This window comes from Theropithecus gelada, chromosome 1 (assembly GCF_003255815.1).
Source record: "Theropithecus gelada isolate Dixy chromosome 1, Tgel_1.0, whole genome shotgun sequence".
NCBI lineage: Eukaryota > Metazoa > Chordata > Mammalia > Primates > Cercopithecidae > Theropithecus > Theropithecus gelada.
Genome location: NC_037668.1, coordinates 101047336 through 101059504, shown reverse-complemented (window position 1 = coordinate 101059504; position 12169 = coordinate 101047336).

Here is a 12169-nt window from a genome sequence, read left to right as displayed (position 1 = left end):
GGGGGCAATATGGATGGTTTCAGGATGATTCAAGTGCATTACATTTATTGTGCACTTCTTTTCTATTATTATTAATTTGTAATATATAATAATAGAAATGAAGTGCACAATAAATGAGTTGTGTAACTATTTTATTATTGCATACAACTCACCATAACGTAGAATCAGTGAGAACTTTGAACTTGTTTTCCTGGAACTAGAAGCTCCCATTTGTGAGTGATGGGAGAGAGCGACAGATCATCAGGCATTAGATTCTCATAAGAAGCACACAACCTAGATCCCTCCCATGTGCAGTTCACAATAGGGTTTGCTCTTCTATGAGAATCTAATCCTGCTGCTAATCTGACAGGAGGCAGAGCTCAGGCAGTAATTCAAGTGATGAGGAGCAGATGTAAATACAGATGAAGCTTTACTTCCTCACTACTACTCTCCTTCTGCTGTGTGACCTGGTTCCCAACAGACCATCATCCAGTACTACATCATCCAGTACCTCTCCGTGGCATGGTGCATTGGTGAACCCGGTTCTAGAGAGCTGTCTATAACCTCTTCTTGACAAGGAATATTTAGCATAGAAAAAAACCTAGTAAAATATGTTAAATTGATCTAAATTTAAAACTCTGATACAATTATAGCATGTCAGAATGTATTTCCATTTACCTAGTTTGCTTCAAATATCCTGTAGGTATTGCTGGATGAAAACACACATACGTTTTAGAAAGATAAGTATTTTTCTGGAAGCCATGGGGATATAAGAGTCTTGGTTAAACATGATCCTGAGATCTCTGTTAGGAATATAACCTTGACCTCTAGTGACTCTGTTGATGGAACTTAGTTGGATTCAGATTATGAGATCCAGTTAAAAAATAAAAGGTAACTCTGTAGGTAATGTATATGTTCTTATGAAAAACATCACAGAATTTTATACTAATAGGAACATCGGGGTTTCTACAAGATTATTGCACAAAGAGATACAAACTCTCCATTATCAAATGATAAGAAATCTCATCTAAAGTCCATAGGTTCAGGCGTACGCCTTTTAAAGAGTGCATAGTAAGAAATATTCTACACTCAACACATTTATCTTACATAACTTTTTATTATATAATAAGTAAGTTTATGATGATTACAGAAACACCTACAAATTTTTCCTAGATAAAAGCATGATTTTGGCAGAGGAAAGAAAAAATACAATTTGTCCTCCTTTTAACTCATAGAATTGTATTAAATTACCTTTCGTAAAGAAGACAGATATTCCCAGAATGAATATATATAGTTAGACCATAAGTCAGTAAGTATCTCTATTGTAGAAAACCTCAAATTCATGGTCAAAGCTCATTTTAAGAAACAGAAGCAATTTGGACAGCATTTCAGATAGTAATTACATTGTCTTTAATGTTCATTATCTTTTATCTTATACAGAGTGTTGTTTGTATTTCAAAGCAAGCCACATTACCTAAATTTGAAGTCAATATATTTTGTTTACTTTCTTCAGAATATCACAAAATACAAACAATGAATTACACATCTCTCACATTGTAGAGGAGAGTAAAAGGTAGAGATACACTGAGGCCTTCAAGTGTTTTGCTAAAGGACACAGACTCAAAAAAAAAAAAAAAATGAGCCAAAGTAATTTGTATTTCTATGTTCAAGAACTTTTTATCTAGGGAAAGGAATATAAGAGAGAAGGGAATTAAAAAAAAATTGGAAGTGAACTGAAAAAAAGTCACCTTAAACACAAAGCCTAAAATTTCCTTTTTCTTATGAATATTTCAACAGGTAATACGTTAAAATGGGTCAGAAAGTAGCTTCAAGGACAAGTTCAAATTAAGCTAAGGTTTTATCTCAAATTCAATTTCACTAATTATTTTAATAATTGAAGATGTTATCTAAAGCAAGTTTTAAATCAGCTAATTATTTGCTCTGTTTATGTTTTTTATCAAATTATACATTTCAGTTGCTACAATAAATTTTGCCTTTAGGAAGATGCAGGTGTAATGTCTATATAAAAATAACCAAGAGCAAAATCAATATCAGTATCAAACAGAACAGGTGTACGTATAAACTAGTTAAATGAGGGAAACAAAAAAGACAGTTTATAGCGGTGTTTATCTCATATATACTTTCATGGTCTTAGGAAAATAAAAGTATGGAAAACTGACTTCACTTAAATAATTGCTATATTTGGGTTTTCAGACTCGTGGCTATTTTTAGAGACCCTAGATTTGATTATTCTCTTTGTTCTACATCTTTGGTCTTCTATCTTAAGTGTTTGTCCACCTTTCCCTTTCTTTTTCCTATACACCACCATTTTTTTTTTTTTCATCAAAAATGTCAAGCCCAGATGACCCAGCCACTGTTATCCAACGTTTTAACATTGTGGTCATGGCCACACTCATTAGAGATTAAACAAGGAAAACACTGGGTGAGTCAGTCAGAGAGAGGCAGAGAGTTTTGTTTCTTGGTGGGGGCCAGGTCACCAGAAAAAGGGAAGGAAAGTATATTTATACATATAGTACTGTCAAAGGCATCAGAAAAAGTATGACAGAGGCTGGAACAAACACTGTAATGCACTGATAAGCACAAGCCCTTGACAACTGCTACTTCTATTTAAGTGTGAAACACAATGCATTTACATATTGATATCCTGGGAATCGAGAGACTAATTAAAGAACATTACCCTGACATTACAAAGTGAGAGAAAGAAAGACAGGGGATATAAAGTAGATTCATTTTATTTCACAGAGTTGGTGTTAAGTCCTTTGAATCCTTCATTGCCGAGCAATATGAGAAATGGGCTCAAGTTGGATAACGGTCGTGTATCACTAAAACAAATTTTGCCTTTCAAAAAAATATCTTTGAGCACTTAGTGTTTCTTAAATGTTAAGAAGCACACAGCACCTGCCAACCAAGATTTTTGGGTCTTATGAAAGAGGACAGGCAGGTACACAGATAATTTTCATATAGCACATTGCAATACTGTCAGAATACAGAGCAGAGACAACTCATAGAGTCTGAGTGGAGAGACAGTGACTGCCAAAACATGGGAACCTTCATGGTAGTATTTTTACTATCAATTTAAATTCTCTAAGATAATTTTTTTCTGGATATTTTCTTCAAATAATCCAATACAAGAGATCCTCCCTATCTCTAATGTAGAAGGCAAATCCCCTGAAGTTTAAACTCATAAATGATAAGAAAGAACTAGACACATACCCAGATCTGTTTAACTCAATCCAACAAAGACAAATAAAAAAGAATTTAAAAAATGAACAAAACCTCAAGAAAATTGGGATTCTGTTAAATGACCAAACCTAAGAACAACTGATATTTCTGAGGAAGAAGAGACATCTGAAAATTTGAAAAACATATTTGATGGAATAATTGAGGAAAACTTCCTCGACCTTGCTAGAGATCTAGACATCCAAACACAAGAAGCTCAAAGAACATGTGGAAAATTTATCACCAAAAGATAATTAGCTAGGCACAAAGTCATAAGGTTATCTAAAGTCAAGGTGAAGGAAACAAAAGCTGTGAAGAAAATCATCAAGTAACCTATAAAGGAAAACCTATCAGATTAACAGCAGATTTCTCAGCAGAAACCTTACAAGCTAGAAGTGATTTGGGCCCTATCTTCAGCTTCCATAAGCAAAACAATTATTAGCTCAGAATTGTCAGGTCTCTGAGCCCAACCTAAGCCATCATATCCCCTGTAACCTGCATGTATACATCCAGATGGCCTGGAGCAACTGAAGAACCACAAACAAATGAAACAGCCAATTTCTGCCTTAACTGATGACATTCCACCATTGTGATTTGTTCCTGCCCCACCCTAATTAATCAATCGACCTTGGGACATTCCTCCCCTGGACAATGAGTCTCATGATCTCCCCATCCTGCACCTTGTGACCCCCGACCCCACCAATAAGAGATAACCACCTTTAACTGTAATTTTCCACTACCTACCCAAATGCTATAGAACTGCCCCATCCCTATCTCCCTTTGCTGACTCTCTTTTCATACTCAGCCCACTTGCACCCAAGTGAAAATAAACAGCCTTGTTGCTCACACAAAGCCTGCTTAGGTGGTCTCTTCACACGGATGCATGTAAAGAGAATTTTGTATCCAGTGACACTAAGCTTCATGAATGAAGGAAAAATGGTATTTTCCAGACAAACAAATGCTGAGAGAATTCACCACTACCAAGCAAGTATGATAAGAATTGCTAACAGGAGCTCTAAATCTTGACACAAATCCTCAAAATACACCAAAATTGAATCTTCTTAAATCATAAATCTCACAGGACCTGTAAAACAAAAACACAATGAAAAACAAACAAAAAAACCCACAATGTATTCAGCAGCAAATAGCATGATAAATAGAAGAGTACCTTACCTCTCAATACTAATGTTGAATGTAAATGGCCTGAACACTCCACTTAAAAGATACAGAATGGCAGAATGAATAAGAATTCACCAACTAAGTATCTGTTGTCTTCAAGAGATTCACCTGACACATACTCACATAAACTTAAGGTAAAGGGGTAGAATAAGATATCCCATGCAAATGAACACCAAAAGCAAGCAGAGCTAGCTATTCCCGTATCAGACAAAACAAACCTTAAAGCAGGAACAGTTAAAAAAGACAAAGAGGGATATTATATCATGATAAATGACTTGTCCAACAGGAAAATATCCTAAATATATATGCACTTAACACTGGAGATCTCAAATTTATAAAACAATTACTACTAAATCTTATAAATGAGATAGACAGTAAATACAAACAATAGTAGTGGGAGACTCTAATACTCCACTGACAGCACTAGACAGGTCATCAAGATAGAAAGTCAAAAAAGAAATAATGGATTTAAACTATACCTTAGAACAAATGGGCTTGACAGATATTTTACAGAACATTCTCCCCAACAACCGCAGAATATACATTCTATTCATCAGCACATATAATATTCTCCAAGATAGACCATATGATAGGCTGCAAAACAAGTCTCACTAAATTTAAGAAAATCAGAATTATATCAAGTACTCTCTCAGACCACAGTAGAATAATATTGGAAATCAACTCAAAACAAGGAAATTAAATAACCTGCTCCTGAATGGTCTTTGGGTCAACAATGAAATCAAGATGGAAATTTAAAAAGTTATTTGAACTGAGTGGTAATAATGACACAACCTATCAAAACCTCTGGAATACAGCAAAGGCAGTACTAAGAGGAACGTTCATAGCCTTAAATGCCTACATCAAAGAGCACAAATAGACAATCTAAGGTGATACCTCAGGGTACTAGAGAAACAAGAACAAACCAAACCCAAATCCAGGAGAAGAAATGAAACAACAAAAGATCAGATCAAACTAAGTGAAACTGAAACCAACAAACAAAAAAATACAAAAGACAAATGAAACAAAAAGCTGGTTCTTTGAAAAGATAAATCAAGTGGATAGACCATTAGTGAGATTAACCAAGAAAAGAAGAGAAGAGAAAAGATCCAAATAAGCTCAATTAGAAACACAATGGTACATATTATAACCAATACCACAGAAATAAAAAAATAAAACTCATTCAAGGCTAATAAGAACATCTTTATGCACATAAACTAGAAAACTTAGAGGAGATGGAGAAATTACAGAAAATCAGCAACCCTCCTAGATTAAACTAGGAAGAAATAGAAACTCTGAACAGACTAATGACAAGTAGTGAGATTGAAATAGTAATTTAAAAATTGCCAAAAAATAAGAAGTCTAGAACCAGATGGATTCACAGCTGAATTCTTTCAGACATTCAGAGAAGAAATAGTACCACAGGATAGAGAAAGAGGGAATCCTCCCTAAATCATCCTGTGAAGCCAGTATCACCCAAACACCAAAACCAGGAAAGGATATAACAACAACAACAAAACTACAGACCAACATTCCTGATAAACACAGATACAAAAATCCTTAACAAAATACTAGCTAACCGAATCCAACAACATATCAAAAAGATAATCCACCATGATCAAGTGGGTTTCATACCAGGGATTCAGGGATGATTTAACATATGCAAGGCAATAACTGTGATACACCACATAAACAGAATTCAAAACAAATCACAACAGTTTGACTTCCTCTTTACTGATTTGAATGTCATTTATTTCTTTCTCTTGTCTGATGGCTCTGGTTAGGGCTTCTAGTAGTATGTTGAATAAAAGTGGTGACAGTGGACATCCTTGTCTTGTTCCTGTTCTTAAGGGGAATGCTTTCAACTTTTCCCTGTTAAGTATAATGTTGGCTGTAGGTTTGTCATAGATGACTTTTATTACCTTAAGGTATGTCCCTTCTATGTCAATTTTGCTGAGGGTTTTAATCATAAAGGGATGCTGCATTTTGTCAAATGTTTTTTCTGTGTCTGTTGAGATTATCATGTGATAATAAACCCACAGCCAACATTATACTTAACAGGGAAAAGTTGAAAGCATTCCCCCCTAGAACAGGAACAAGACAAGGATGCCCACTGTCGCCACTTTTATTCAACATAGTACTAGATGTCCTAACCAGAGCCATCAGACAAGAGAAAGAAATAAATGGCATTCAAATCAGTAAAGAGGAAGTCAAACAGTCACTGTTTGCTGATGATATAATCACATACCTAGAAAACCCCAGAGACTCCTCTAAAAAGCTCCTAGAATTGATAAAGAAATTCAGCAGTTTCAGGATACAGAATTAATGTACACAAATTAGTAGCTCTGCTATACCCATCAGCAACCAAGCTGAGAATCAAATCAACTCAACCGCTTTTACAATAGGTGCAAAATTTGGGAATATACTTAACCAAGGAGGTGAAATACCTCTGCAAGGAAAACTACAAAACACTGCTGAAAGAAAGCATAGCCAACACAAACAAATGGAAACATATTCCATGCATATGGATGGGTAGAATTAATATTGTGAAAATGACCATATTGTCAAAAGCAATCTACACATTCAATGCAATTCCCATCAAAATACCACCATAATTCTTCAGAGACCTAGAAAAAACAAATCTTAAAGTTCATGTAGAACCAAAAAAGAATCCACATAGTCAAAGCAAGACTTAGCAAAAAGAACAAATGTGGAGGCATCATATTACTTGACTTCAAACTGTACTATAAGGCCATCCATGGTACTAGTATAAACAGCATGGTACTGGTATAAAAATAGGCACATAGACCAATGGAACAGAATAGGGAACCAGAAATAAATCCAAATACTTACAGACAATTGATCTTTGACAGAGAAAACAAAAACATAAAGTGGGGAAAAGACACTCTATTCAACAAATGGTGCTGGGATAATTGACCAGTCACATGTAGAAGAATGAAACTGGATCTTCATCTCTCACCTTATACAAAAACCAACTTAAGATGAATCAAAGACTTAACTCTAAGGCCTGAAACCATAAAAAGTCTAGAAGATAATTTTGGAAAAACTCTTCTAGACATTGGCTTAAGTGAAGACTTCATGACCAAGAACCCAAAAGCAAATACAACAAAAACAAAAATAAATAGATGGGACTTGATTAAACTAAAAAACTTCTGCACAGTAGAAGAAACAATCAACAGAGTAAACAGACAACCCATGTAGTGAAGAAACTCTTTTCAATCTATACATCTGACAAAGGACTAACATCTAGAATCTGCGAGGAACTCCAACAAATCAGCAAAACAAAAACAAACAATCCCATCAAAAAATGGGCTAAGGACATGAATAAACAATTCTCAAAAGGAAATATACAAATGGCCAATGAACATATGAAAAAATGTTCAACATCACTAATGACCAGGGAAATGCAAATCGAAACCACAATGTGATAGCACCTCACTCCTGCAAGAATGACAATAATAATAATAATAATAATAATAATAATAATAATAGATGTTGGTGTAGATATGGTGAAAAGGGAACACTTTTACACTGCTGATGGGAATGTAAACTAGTACAACCACTATCAAAAACAGTGTGAAGATTTAATAAAGTACTAAAAATAGAACTACCATTGGATCCAGCAATTCCACTACTAGGTATCTACCCAGAGGGAAAGAAATCATCATACAAAAAGATACTTGGACGTGCATGTTTATAGCAGCACAATTCTCAATTGCCAAAATATGGAACTGGCCCAAATACCCATCCATGAGTGAGTAAAGAAATTTTATATATATATATACACACACACACACACACCCCAATATTATATTATAGAATTATATATGTGTGAGTATATATTCCATATATACATACATATTACATATATATTCCATATATATTCCATATATACATATATATTACATATATATCAGATATATGCACACGCACAGATATAGAATAAAATAATGGCAACCTGGGTGGAATCGGAGACCATTCTTCTAAGTGAAGTAACTCTGAATGGAAAACCAAACATTGTATGTTCTCACTCATAAGTGGGAGCTCAGCTATGAGAATGCAAAGACATAAAAGTGGACTTTGGTGACTTGGGGAAAGTGGGGGAGGGGGGCTAAGGATAAAAGACAACACATGGGGTATAGTGTACACTGCTCAGATAGTGGGTGCAACAAAATCTCAGAAATCACCACTAAAGAACTTATTCATGTAATCAAACACCACCTGTTCCCCAAAAGCCTATTGAAATAAAAAAATTTAAATAACATGATTAAGTGATAGACACCCCTGGGTTTGAAACCACATTACATAAATTTGTAAATGAAGATATTTTGTTTACTTTTTTCAGAATATCACAAAATACAAACAATAAATTACACATCTCACATTGTAGAGGAGACCAGAAGGTCGAGATACACTGAGGTATCAACTAATGATCTTGAAAGTTAAATCTCTGAACCTCACTTTGTCTCACTTTTCTTCTCCTGAAAATGGGAATGATAGTGCCTACAATACTGGATTGGTAAGATAGTAGAAAGGCAATAAATATAATAAATAGTTTTATTCCATGGCACATAGTGGAAATTCAGTTCACTGAAGTATTGCTGAATATGATTATTATTAAAATGATAAATAAGTTTATTATACAATATTCAGTATACAAGTATTCCTGAATACGTTTATTATAAAAATGATTAGAAAATCATAATTCTACAGCTCAGAGTTGATTGACACCACATGAGGCACTGGGCTCAGAAGAGTCCCTTGAGGGTTGCCCCCTTAATTAAAGGAGGACCTCTGTGTCATCATCAAATTTGTCTGAGGATTCAGTGGCATTTGAAAAGGGTAATTGTGTTTTACTAGCTGAACTTCTATTTTAGTTACTATAATTTTACCGAGAGCACAGAAATACAAAGCCATCTTTATAAAAGCTACTGAACCTTCAGGCACAAACAATACCTCATCTGGAGAAAAATCACCTGCACCTTCTCTCCACAGATATGACCAGATAGGTCATCTTCCACTTCAGTTAACTATCTTTAGGTTCTTCCAGAAGCATGTCCCACCAAAAGGGAATGCCTTCCTTTTGTTAATGGAATTTAAAATAATTTCAGATCCTAAGAGGGTGGGAAAAATGGCACCATGCCCTTTCCAGATTTCCTTTATCTTCAGAATAGTAGATATTTTGCCTATAGAGACAAAATCACTTAGTATAATATTATATTAAGGTTAAATTGTTAATTGCTTTTTTATTATTAGAAAATGGTACTTGCTTTGGGATAGTCACTATAAAATAAAATCAAGATGTATTTTTATTAGGAAGTGTGATTTAGAGGTATTCTTGTTAATGCATTCAAGTGTTCTCACTGTGTCAGCAGAGCTTAGAAATAAATCTTCTTTATGTCCTATATTTTCTGTGGAACCTCACCTAATTCAACATAGCTGTATTATATGCTAGGCATTGAACTCTTAGTGGTAATTATCCAACTTGATAACTTTGCACTAGATCAGGTGGTGGGCTAGTTAACACTAAATCGTAAAACATAAATGGTTTCTGTCCTAGTTTCAAACCTGCTAGAAGACATAGAACCTGGAATTATTCAAAATCGGCATGAGGCAAGGCAATCATAAGTTTCCAGAGCTAAGTTGAACACAACAAATAATTTTGGTTGGGAAAAAAACACAAATTTTTAAATTAATCATAGCATTGGTCCCCCAACCTAAAGGCAGACAACTTTGGTAGCTAGGTATGCCCTTATTTGTAAGTGTTATTTAATAAAGTCTAACATAACATTAGGTCTTGTAAATGATGGGGCCTACCTTTGTCCCCACACCACCGTCTCTGTCTGAGTGGTACTCTTGCAAACACACACACGAACACATACACCCCATTATCAAAAAGAGAGAAAACATGGTTCACTTGTCACCTACTTCACAGTTTGCAACTATAGCTGCAGTGATCCCAAGTACAACTGACAGAAAGAACAAAACAGCCACAGGGAGAATTTTAGCCCTTCCTACTCCGACATAGTAAAAGCAAGAACTCTTTGTGATATGTTAACATAGTGATGGCACCTACTAGCTATTGGTCCAAATCATGCTCTGAAATTAGATTGATAACCTTTTTTCTTTGTGGTTACAATGCTACCTAAATAAATTACCTCAAATTTAGTGGCCTAAATAGCATAAATTTATAAGTCACAGTTCTACATGTGTTTTTGTTTTGTTTTGTTTTGTTTTAATTTTTACAAGATCTAGAGAAGAATCCATTTTCTGCACATTTGAGTCGTGGCAAGAGTGAGTTCCTGCCAGTTGTAGGCCTGAGATGTTTGTGTCCTTGCTAGCTGTCAACCAAGGGCCAGTCCCAGTTTTAAGAGGCCACACACATTCCTTGTCTCATGATGCCATCCTCCATCTTTGATTATAGTTAGTATGGATCTAGCACCTTTCACATTAAATCTCTCCTCCCACTTCTGTCTCATCTCTCTGAACCAGCAGGAAAGGTGCTCTACTTTTAAAAACACATGTGATTCAACTGGATCTACCTGAATAATACAGGATCCCTATTTTAAGGAGAAATGATTAGCAACTTCAATTCCATCTGCAAACCTAATTTCCCTTTACTGTGTAAAATAACATGTTCACAGTTTCTAGGATTAGGATATGAGCATTATTGGAGGGCCATTATACTGCCTACTACAGGAGTGGAGATGAGGATATATGAGGTCGGGTGTAGGGATTGAGAAAGAAAAAAATAAACATAGAGAGGAACCTTTAATTATTTGCCTGGATTCCTTCTAGGCCAGGTGCTAGTTTTTCAAATGTGTGAAAGTTGCTTAAATTTCTTACCCTCGTTTTCTGTTCCTCATATCAAAATACTTAATATCTACCATAACAAAGGCTTTTGGGGATCAGTCAGGTGTGGGGGGTCAAAGGTATCAAGAGAAGAGTTCATCTGTGGTTAACTGGAGAGAGAATTTCTCACCCAAAATAATTTAGATTCCAAAATTTTATAACATTCTTCTCAACAAATAAAGAACATCTTTGAGACACATGAACGAAAGCTGTCATTTGGAGATATTTTACCCTCCTCATAAGATTGCTACGAGGCCTAAGTGAAATAAATTTATATAAGATGAAAACATATGATAGACACTACACAAATTTTAGTTTGCTTCTTTCCTAAATGTTCTTCCCCAACAATATTTACTAGGTTTTGGAATGTGCAAATAAAAAGAGAAAAGATAAAAAGATCATTTACTCATTTTTTTCATAAATTATTATTCATATCATGCTATTCTCTTACCACCTGGGTTCGTTTTTACTTGATTCTAAACCTATCCATCCAAATATTTGGAATTTAAAATCCCTTTAGTCTCTCATAAGATCCATCAATCACATTCGATCACATCTATATTCATCCATAAAACATAAACATGAAAAAATTGCCAGTATTCAAAATAGCCCTTTATTGAAATCATTTTATTATTCTTTTTGTGAGCTAGTTTTCTAATGTCTTTCTAATCCTCTTTTCTTATTAGTATCACTGTAGTTGCTAATGCCATATCATTTTGACAACATTGCTTATTCATTTCATCCTTATTTTCTAATCATTTATAAAAAGATTTTAAATTCTGGATAGGCATGTCTAATAAGCCCTATTTTTCTCATGTAGCTTTATAGGCTATAGCCTCCATAAAATCTTTCAGATGTTAAGGAGTATTGCTACATATGTTATTAACAGCACATTTAGATA